The sequence below is a fragment of the Leuciscus leuciscus genome, assembly GCF_965113295.1.
Source record: "Leuciscus leuciscus genome assembly, contig: SUPER_11_unloc_10, whole genome shotgun sequence".
Classification (NCBI taxonomy): Eukaryota; Metazoa; Chordata; class Actinopteri; order Cypriniformes; family Leuciscidae; genus Leuciscus; species Leuciscus leuciscus.
In genome coordinates this window covers 257,463-265,448 of record NW_028118537.1, presented here as the reverse complement: position 1 = coordinate 265,448, position 7,986 = coordinate 257,463, and the positions used below count along the sequence as shown (strand labels likewise).

General features: G+C 32.6%; 1 long non-coding RNA gene across 1 annotated transcript; it reads right to left on the bottom strand.

Moving 5' to 3' along the window:
* Window positions 1-1,152: 1,152 nt before the first annotated feature.
* LOC309510079 lies at window positions 1,153-3,383 on the bottom strand. Its single transcript, XR_014210195.1, has 3 exons — window positions 3,088-3,383; window positions 2,002-2,211; window positions 1,153-1,901 (listed from the first exon to the last, which is right to left on the bottom strand). It is a non-coding gene; the product is annotated as an uncharacterized lncRNA (long non-coding RNA).
* Between the last annotated feature and the right edge of the window lie 4,603 nt (window positions 3,384-7,986).

Sequence of the window (7,986 nt, the reverse complement as noted above, 5' to 3'; positions counted from 1 at the left end):
GTTTAGCTACATCTTATTTTTTCTGATTTAAAAAAAAATTATATTTCAGAATAATATATATCAATGTGGTATACGGTAGAAATATTACACATTTCAGTCTAGCTTAGGTTTTTTAAATAAATAACACAGTCTTGGAAATAATATGTAAGCATGTGCAAATAAGCCTGTATAGTAAATCAAGTTCTGTTGGTCTTTGTGTTTAAGTGAGAAATTAATTCATTTAAATCGAAAGATCTCAATGTTTATAAGATCTTTCAATTATGTTTAACAGTTTTGAGTGTATAAAAGAGTGTATAAAAATGGGCTCTGAGTTTTGGCAGTGGTTGTGTCTAAGTGAAATATGTAGTTTGGAAGATGTAGTCACTGAATGCATTAATACAACATTGAATGACACAGACATTTGCAACACTTCTACAGTAATACCGTAGTAAAATATATTCAGAATCTAAAAAATTAAATACTATCAAAACAATTAGATGTAGCTGAACACATACAGGTATTAATCTTTCAGTTTCATCACCATCTATAAAAAGGGGAAACTTGGGGGAAAATGTGTACTGTACTGTAAACAATGACCATGTAACATATAATGCTGTGAATTCTGAACAACAGAAAACAGCAGAAATATTTTATAATGCTTCCTGTTATTTGTGTTTTTTTATTTAACGTGTGTTTTTTGGGGGTAAAACCTTTTCTAGTGTTCTGGAAGAATGAGTTGATCTGAGACATGAATGAAGTTTCAGTGCATTTTGAATGTGAAATGAACTGCTGTCAAGCTGTAAGTTGGTTTGGAGAAGATATCACTGTAAAAACTGTTACTTAGATTCAACTTAAAAAAATTAAGGCAACATTTTCCAACTACTTTTTGCAAGTTTAGTGAACTAACTGATATTTTGAGTAAGACCAACTTAATAATGTGCATTTCAGTGTATGCAAAAATATTAAGTAGCATTTTCAGAAAAAGCCAATAAATTGAGTACAATCAATGTAAAACATATCAGCATATTATACACATTAGACTTAATTAAAATAGGTAACATTTAAATGAAAAAAATACTAGTTAATGTCTTCTGATTTATTAATTTTAGTAATTTTGACCAATTTGCCCTTTCTTTGTTTTGAAACGGCTTCAAATAAGTAGGTGCTACTATGTCAATTTCCAACATTTATTAAATCATTGCAGCTTATAAACTGCTGGTTAGTAAAACACATTTACAGTACAGTGTGTACATAATATTGAAACATTTTAACACTTACATTACAGTTCACAAGCATGATCATCTCCTCAACTTAAAAAGTACAGCTTAGCATAATACCTTTACAGCGTGTGTAAATATTTTTAAACATCTTTAGTTAAACATCTCACTGATCCCACTAACTGACCAGTTTTTAAAAGTGCAGCTTCACAGCAGGGCTATTTTGTGTGTATAAAATATAAACTTTTTTCACACCAGAAAGTATGACCTGCAGCATAGTATAAAACATGACAAGGACAAACCATTATAACATCCTGAAAAATTCAATGTTATGTCCAATGTATAATGATGTTGAACAGACAAAGAAAACAGATGTTCACAAGTGCAGAGTGACAGTCTGTCATGTCTGAGTGCCTAGGCAAGGAGCTTGTTTTTCAGAGTCATGAACTTGGGGCTTGGTTTTGGGCACAGTGTGTCAAGTCCCATGAAAAGTCTTTGAAACACCTCAAATGTTTTTGAAACCTTGGATGGATACTCGAGATTAAGTGCATGTCAACCCAAGCAGCATGCTTTGGCCAGATTTCCAAGATTGATAAGGACTGGTATTCCCTCAATGATGATTCCTACTGCATCTGGCTCACGGCAGACATAGATGCTCATATCCTTCTTTTTCAGGTCCTCATGAACAGTGGTCTCTGCAGCCCCCTTTGAGATAAAAATGAAGTATTTAAGACAAACAATCTCATTTGTTGATGGAAAACAAATATGTGTTAAAAAAAATCCTCTTCGTAAATGAAAGACTTACTTGTGGTGAATTAAGGGATTTAGCTTCTGGGTGGTATCTTGAGAGGCGAGAGTGGAAGGTACTCCAGGATTTAAAAGAACATGGGCAATCTATATGAATACAAGGCAAGGCATGGCCGTGTCCAAAGGTCCCCTGATGCAGTATACAATGCTTTAAAATGTCACTCTTTCCTTGTACCACAGTGCTGCACAATTTACAGGGCCATCCCATCTGGGGAGAGAAAAAAAGAAGTTAGTTAGCCTTTTGAATACAAGTGTGATGAAAGCCCTTTAAAAAATACACTTAAAATACAAGTGAAGATTATCCTGCTGAACAAAACAAGAATGATTAACTTTAGTTCATCGCAGAACTTATCTTAGAAAATAATCTGAAACCTCGTGTAAAAACCCCACTGAATTTTTGTAATGATATCATCATACAGCACCTACAGGCATAACTAATTACAATATTGGGAGGAGGGATGTTAATACAAATAAATTAGTCAAAAATATTTTCACTTAAACAAATGGTTTTAAAATGCATTAACAAAATATAAATATATCAAGAGGCAGGAGTTAGACATCTGCACCCAATAATTACAGAGCAATAGAAATATAAAATTTGGGTTATGAGTTAGGCCTATGCATAGAGTACATTGTGAGCGTACACATTTGTGAAAGATGAACTGCCGTATATTTGCCTTAACTATGCTTTACCATAATTAAACAGCTTTGGACTAATTGATAATCACTCAGCTAACGTTAAGTTAGCTGTGGCTTCGTGTGTGTCTGTAACTTAACGTTAACGTTACCTCCACTCCTAAACTATGTCGAAGCAACGACAATGTTTTTGAAGTTATAAACACCTCTGAAACATTAAACTACCACACAAAGACAACATAACTTATACATTGCACACACATGTAGATTTATACAGTATGTGGCTCAAGTTAACGAGCTGTTTGAGATAGAGCACATTCAAATTTGGCGGGTCGCAAAAGTTTGTAGGAAACAGAGCTAACGTAACGTTATGCTTTTGCAGATTGCACAACACAAACACGTTAATTAGGGTAAAATCAAACTTTTAACAATACAAAGAGTTACTTACATGGGGTACGTGAAGTATAAATTATCCGGCTCCGTGGAAAACCCTGGTCGAATAAACTCCTGGAACAGACGAGAGTGAACAATTTGTCCGGGCTTGTTCTTCCGTTGTTGCAGGTGGGCGGGTCGTGTCTTTTTACGTCTGGTATAAACTTTTAAAATGAGTTTTGTGAAATCAATTTATGGTGAAGTCCAATGAAATTAATTTTATTATAGAAAATATTAAGTTACGAAAATATTCACACTTTTTACTTATTGATAACTCAAAAAAACAAAGAAAGAAAAATAAATTAATTTATTGGAATAAATATAGTTTTTAAAATGAAGTCATATGGACGATAGCACTGATATCATTTAAGACATCATTTAAGACTGTGGTATAAATGATTGAATGATTTAACCATAACTCATTACTATCCTTGATATTCTAAAATAGGTATTTTCCATGTGTATGTAGACTAGGGTGTGTGAATTAAGTTGTTGCACTTCCCCCCCACACGCAATTTACATATCAATGCAGGAAGGCCTTAAAGGCCAGTGTTTTTCTTAGGTGAGAAAACTGGCCAACAACCCTCAGAGTCCTGTTACCAATATCTGTGCAACTTCTCAAATACACTAGAATAAACTAGAGAAAACGCTGGGATTTACCCTGCCAAATTTATTTTGTAAAGTTTTCTTTTGTAAAAATGTATTTAAAAAATAAATAAAACAAGAATTACACTATCTACTGTTCACTGCAGTTAATGTTACATTATCCACGTTTACAATACTGTACAAAAATATGAAACTGAGATTAACACTTGTATAGGTGTTTAGTTAAATATATTTTTTTTGTTTTTGTTTTTTTTTAGATTCAGAATTTAAAACATCTGCAAATTGGCCTGTAAAGAACATAAATGTCTGTTGGTGTTTGTGTTAAGTGAGAAATAAATAAAAAAATTTGCCAAAGCAATAATAAATGATCCACAGTTTGGCTCACATAAGCCCCGTTCACACAGAGATTCCGGAAAATACACTGATAATTTGTCCCGCGATTGTTTGATTTCTGTTCATTCACACTCCAAGGGATTTTCTGAAATCAGTATTATATATTATAATATAATATTTAAATATAAAATCTTGTTTACTTGTTTAGCACTATGTTCGCAATGAAACTAAATTAATGATTATTCCAAACACAAATAAAATGTAAGTTTCCCAATTCTAAAGTCACTTTTTCAAAACTCTCTTCACACAGTGATCACACCATCCGTCTATGTGAGCTAAACTGTGGATCACTGCTTTGAAAGATGTCATTGAATGCATTTTGTTCCATTTACATTCATTATTCTTAAACACAAACACCAACAGAACTTTATGTTCTATACAGGCTAATTTGCACATGTTTACATACTCTTTTTAAAACTGTTAATAATAATAGTACTGTTAAACTGTTAAAAATAACAAGTAATTTCAATCACATTGAAATAGATATTCTGATTCTAAAATATAATATAATCAAAATAATTAGATGTAAGTGTTAGTCTTTCAGTTTCATCACCATCTATACAAAAGGGGAAACTTAGGAATATTTTAGTACAGTAATGTTAAAAAGTTAGTTTGTTAGTATACTTTACTTTATTGCCCTTTTTCAGGAAATTTGTCTTGGACTCAAAGCTGCATTAGTACACAACATATACATACACACACAAACCAAAAAGAATTTTAAAAAACGGCATTACTACATCTTGCTATTTAACATATTAATAGATACAGGAATAAATGATTTTTTTGTAACGGTTACTCTTACTCAGTGGGACTCTATACCGTCTCCACGATGGCAGAAGCTGATACATTGGAAATAAAACATGGCTTGAATCACTCACTATTGTCTGTGCATTTAAAAAAAAATCCACGATTCATAAATTGATTGAAGTGATGAGTACTCTCTTACACCCATAACTTACATTGCAGTTTTCACAAGACGTACAAGCTGTGATTTTAATTGGACCAAAAGATTGCCATATGAAGTGTGCATCCAATAATTTAAAAGACTACCTAAAACGGCATAATGAAATAATTGCATAATTCTCTGATTTACACCAAACAGCCTAAGTCTTCTTAAAAAATACAATCGTTGCCGGAATTTTGAACAAAGATAATCAATGTGGGCTTTCCAAGTAAATGAACGATCAATGACCACACCTATAAACTTATAGGTATCCACCTGCTCAATATTATCATAGATGATAACTGGGCTGTAATCAAAAAGGATTATGTAACATCAACTGCAGTGAATTATAAACAGTAGATAGTGTCATTCTTGTTTTATGAAAGCATTTTACAAAAGAAAACATTGTGTAATGCTCCTGTTGTTTGTGTTTTTTTTGTTTGTTTTATGAGTGACAAAGTGTGTTTGTTGTTAAATCTTTTCTAGTGTTCTGGAAGAATGAGTTGATCTGAGACATGAAGTTTCAGTGCATTTTGAATGAGAAATTAACTGCTGTCAAGCTGTAAGTTGGTTAGGAGAACTGAGTGAAGAGTTTTGAAAATGTACCTAAATATTGAGAAATGTGTCCTAGTGATTGTAAAAACCTGTAATTTAATTTAATTTGGCAGGGTAAATCCCAGCGTTTTCTCTAGTTTATTCTAGTGTATTTGAGAAGTTGCACAGATATTGGTAACACTACTCTGGGGGTTGTTGGCCAGTTTTCTCACCTAAGAAAAACACTGGCCTTTAAGGCCTTCCTGCATTGATATGTAAATTGTGTGTGGGGGGGGAAGTGCAACAACTTAATTCACACACCCTAGTCTACATACACATGAAAAATACCTATTTTAGAATATCAAGGATAGTAATGAGTTATGGTTAAATCATTCAATCATTTATACCACAGTCTTAAATGATGTCTTAAATGATGTCAGGTTAAAAGACCATGATATCTTCTCCAAACCAACTTACAGCTTGACAGCAGTTCAATTCACATTCAAAATGCACTGAAACTTCATTCATGTCTCAGATCAACTCATTCTTCCAGAACACTAGAAAAGGTTTTACCCCCAAAAAACACACGTTAAATAAAAAAACACAAATAACAGGAAGCATTATAAAATATTTCTGCTGTTTTCTGTTGTTCAGAATTCACAGCATTATATGTTACATGGTCATTGTTTACAGTACAGTACACATTTTCCCCCAAGTTTCCCCTTTTTATAGATGGTGATGAAACTGAAAGATTAATACCTGTATGTGTTCAGCTACATCTAATTGTTTTGATAGTATTTAATTTTTTAGATTCTGAATATATTTTACTACGGTATTACTGTAGAAGTGTTGCAAATGTCTGTGTCATTCAATGTTGTATTAATGCATTCAGTGACTACATCTTCCAAACTACATATTTCACTTAGACACAACCACTGCCAAAACTCAGAGCCCATTTTTATACACTCTTTTATACACTCAAAACTGTTAAACATAATTGAAAGATCTTATAAACATTGAGATCTTTCGATTTAAATGAATTAATTTCTCACTTAAACACAAAGACCAACAGAACTTGATTTACTATACAGGCTTATTTGCACATGCTTACATATTATTTCCAAGACTGTGTTATTTAATTTAAAAACCTAAGCTAGACTGAAATGTGTAATATTTCTACCGTATACCACATTGATATATATTATTCTGAAATATAATTTTTTTTTAAATCAGAAAAAATAAGATGTAGCTAAACACATACACAAGTCTTAGTCTTTCATTTTCATCACCATCTATACAAAAGGTTTGTACATTAATGTAAACATGAACCATGTAACATAAACTGCATTGAATTCTGAACAGCAGAAAATAGTGCATATTGCTCCCTGTTGTTTGTGTGTTTTTTGTTTTGTATATTTAATTTATGTTTGTTGGCTGAAACCTTCACTAGAGTTCTGAAAGAATGCCTTAATTTGAGACATGAATGATGTGTTTTGGTAGTTTTATTGTATGTTGGTTCATTAATGTTAAGTAATATCACTTAAATTAAGTGTAACCATTTTTAGGTCAGCATTTTTTCACCATTCCATGCCCATTTCCTCACAAGTTAGTGTACATGCTAAAGATAAGCAGCAGCAGTATGCATGCACATGTTATATTCATTTCATTACACAAATTTACTTATTTTGTCCACTGTTTGATAATAAAGAATGACACGTTTGATTGCTTTTACATTTAGCAGTATCTCTGAATGTGATGGCGATGTTCATAATAACACTAAAACACCAGTCTCAGACAGCTACATAGTATCGGCCCGGATCTGGCCCACATCTGGAATCCACACAGCCCGGATGTGGGCCGGATCTGGGCCAACACTATGTTGCTGTCTGGGTTTATTGCCCTAAAAAATACACTGTAAAAAAAATACACAAAGGTCAAAACTCAATTTTATGTTGATTGTTGCATTTAAAATATTCAGATGGTTCAACTAAAGTGCCAGTGTTAAAATACATTGAGAATACTATGACTAACCGGTTAACTGACAGTAAGAATTTTGATCTATTATCAGTAGTTTCAAGTTTAATTAATTTATAAAGTACATTTAAAACAGCCACAAGACTGGCCAAAGTGCTGTACAAGACAACTAAATACGTATCCTATATATACACACTCTAATACACAAAAATATAATATAATATATACATTTAAAAAAAAAAAAAAATCAATACGCCAGAGAAAACAAATACCTTTTTAAAAGAGACTTAAAAATTGTTAGGGAAGATTCGACTCTAATCTCTAATGGCTTGTTTTCACTGAGCGGTACGGTACGGTACGGTATGCATTTATTTCCGTTTCCACTGTCAAAAGTTGTGAATGGTACCAAAAAGCCGAACCTTAACACTTTTTGCGTACCCTTCCGTTGGGGTACCAGCACAGTGG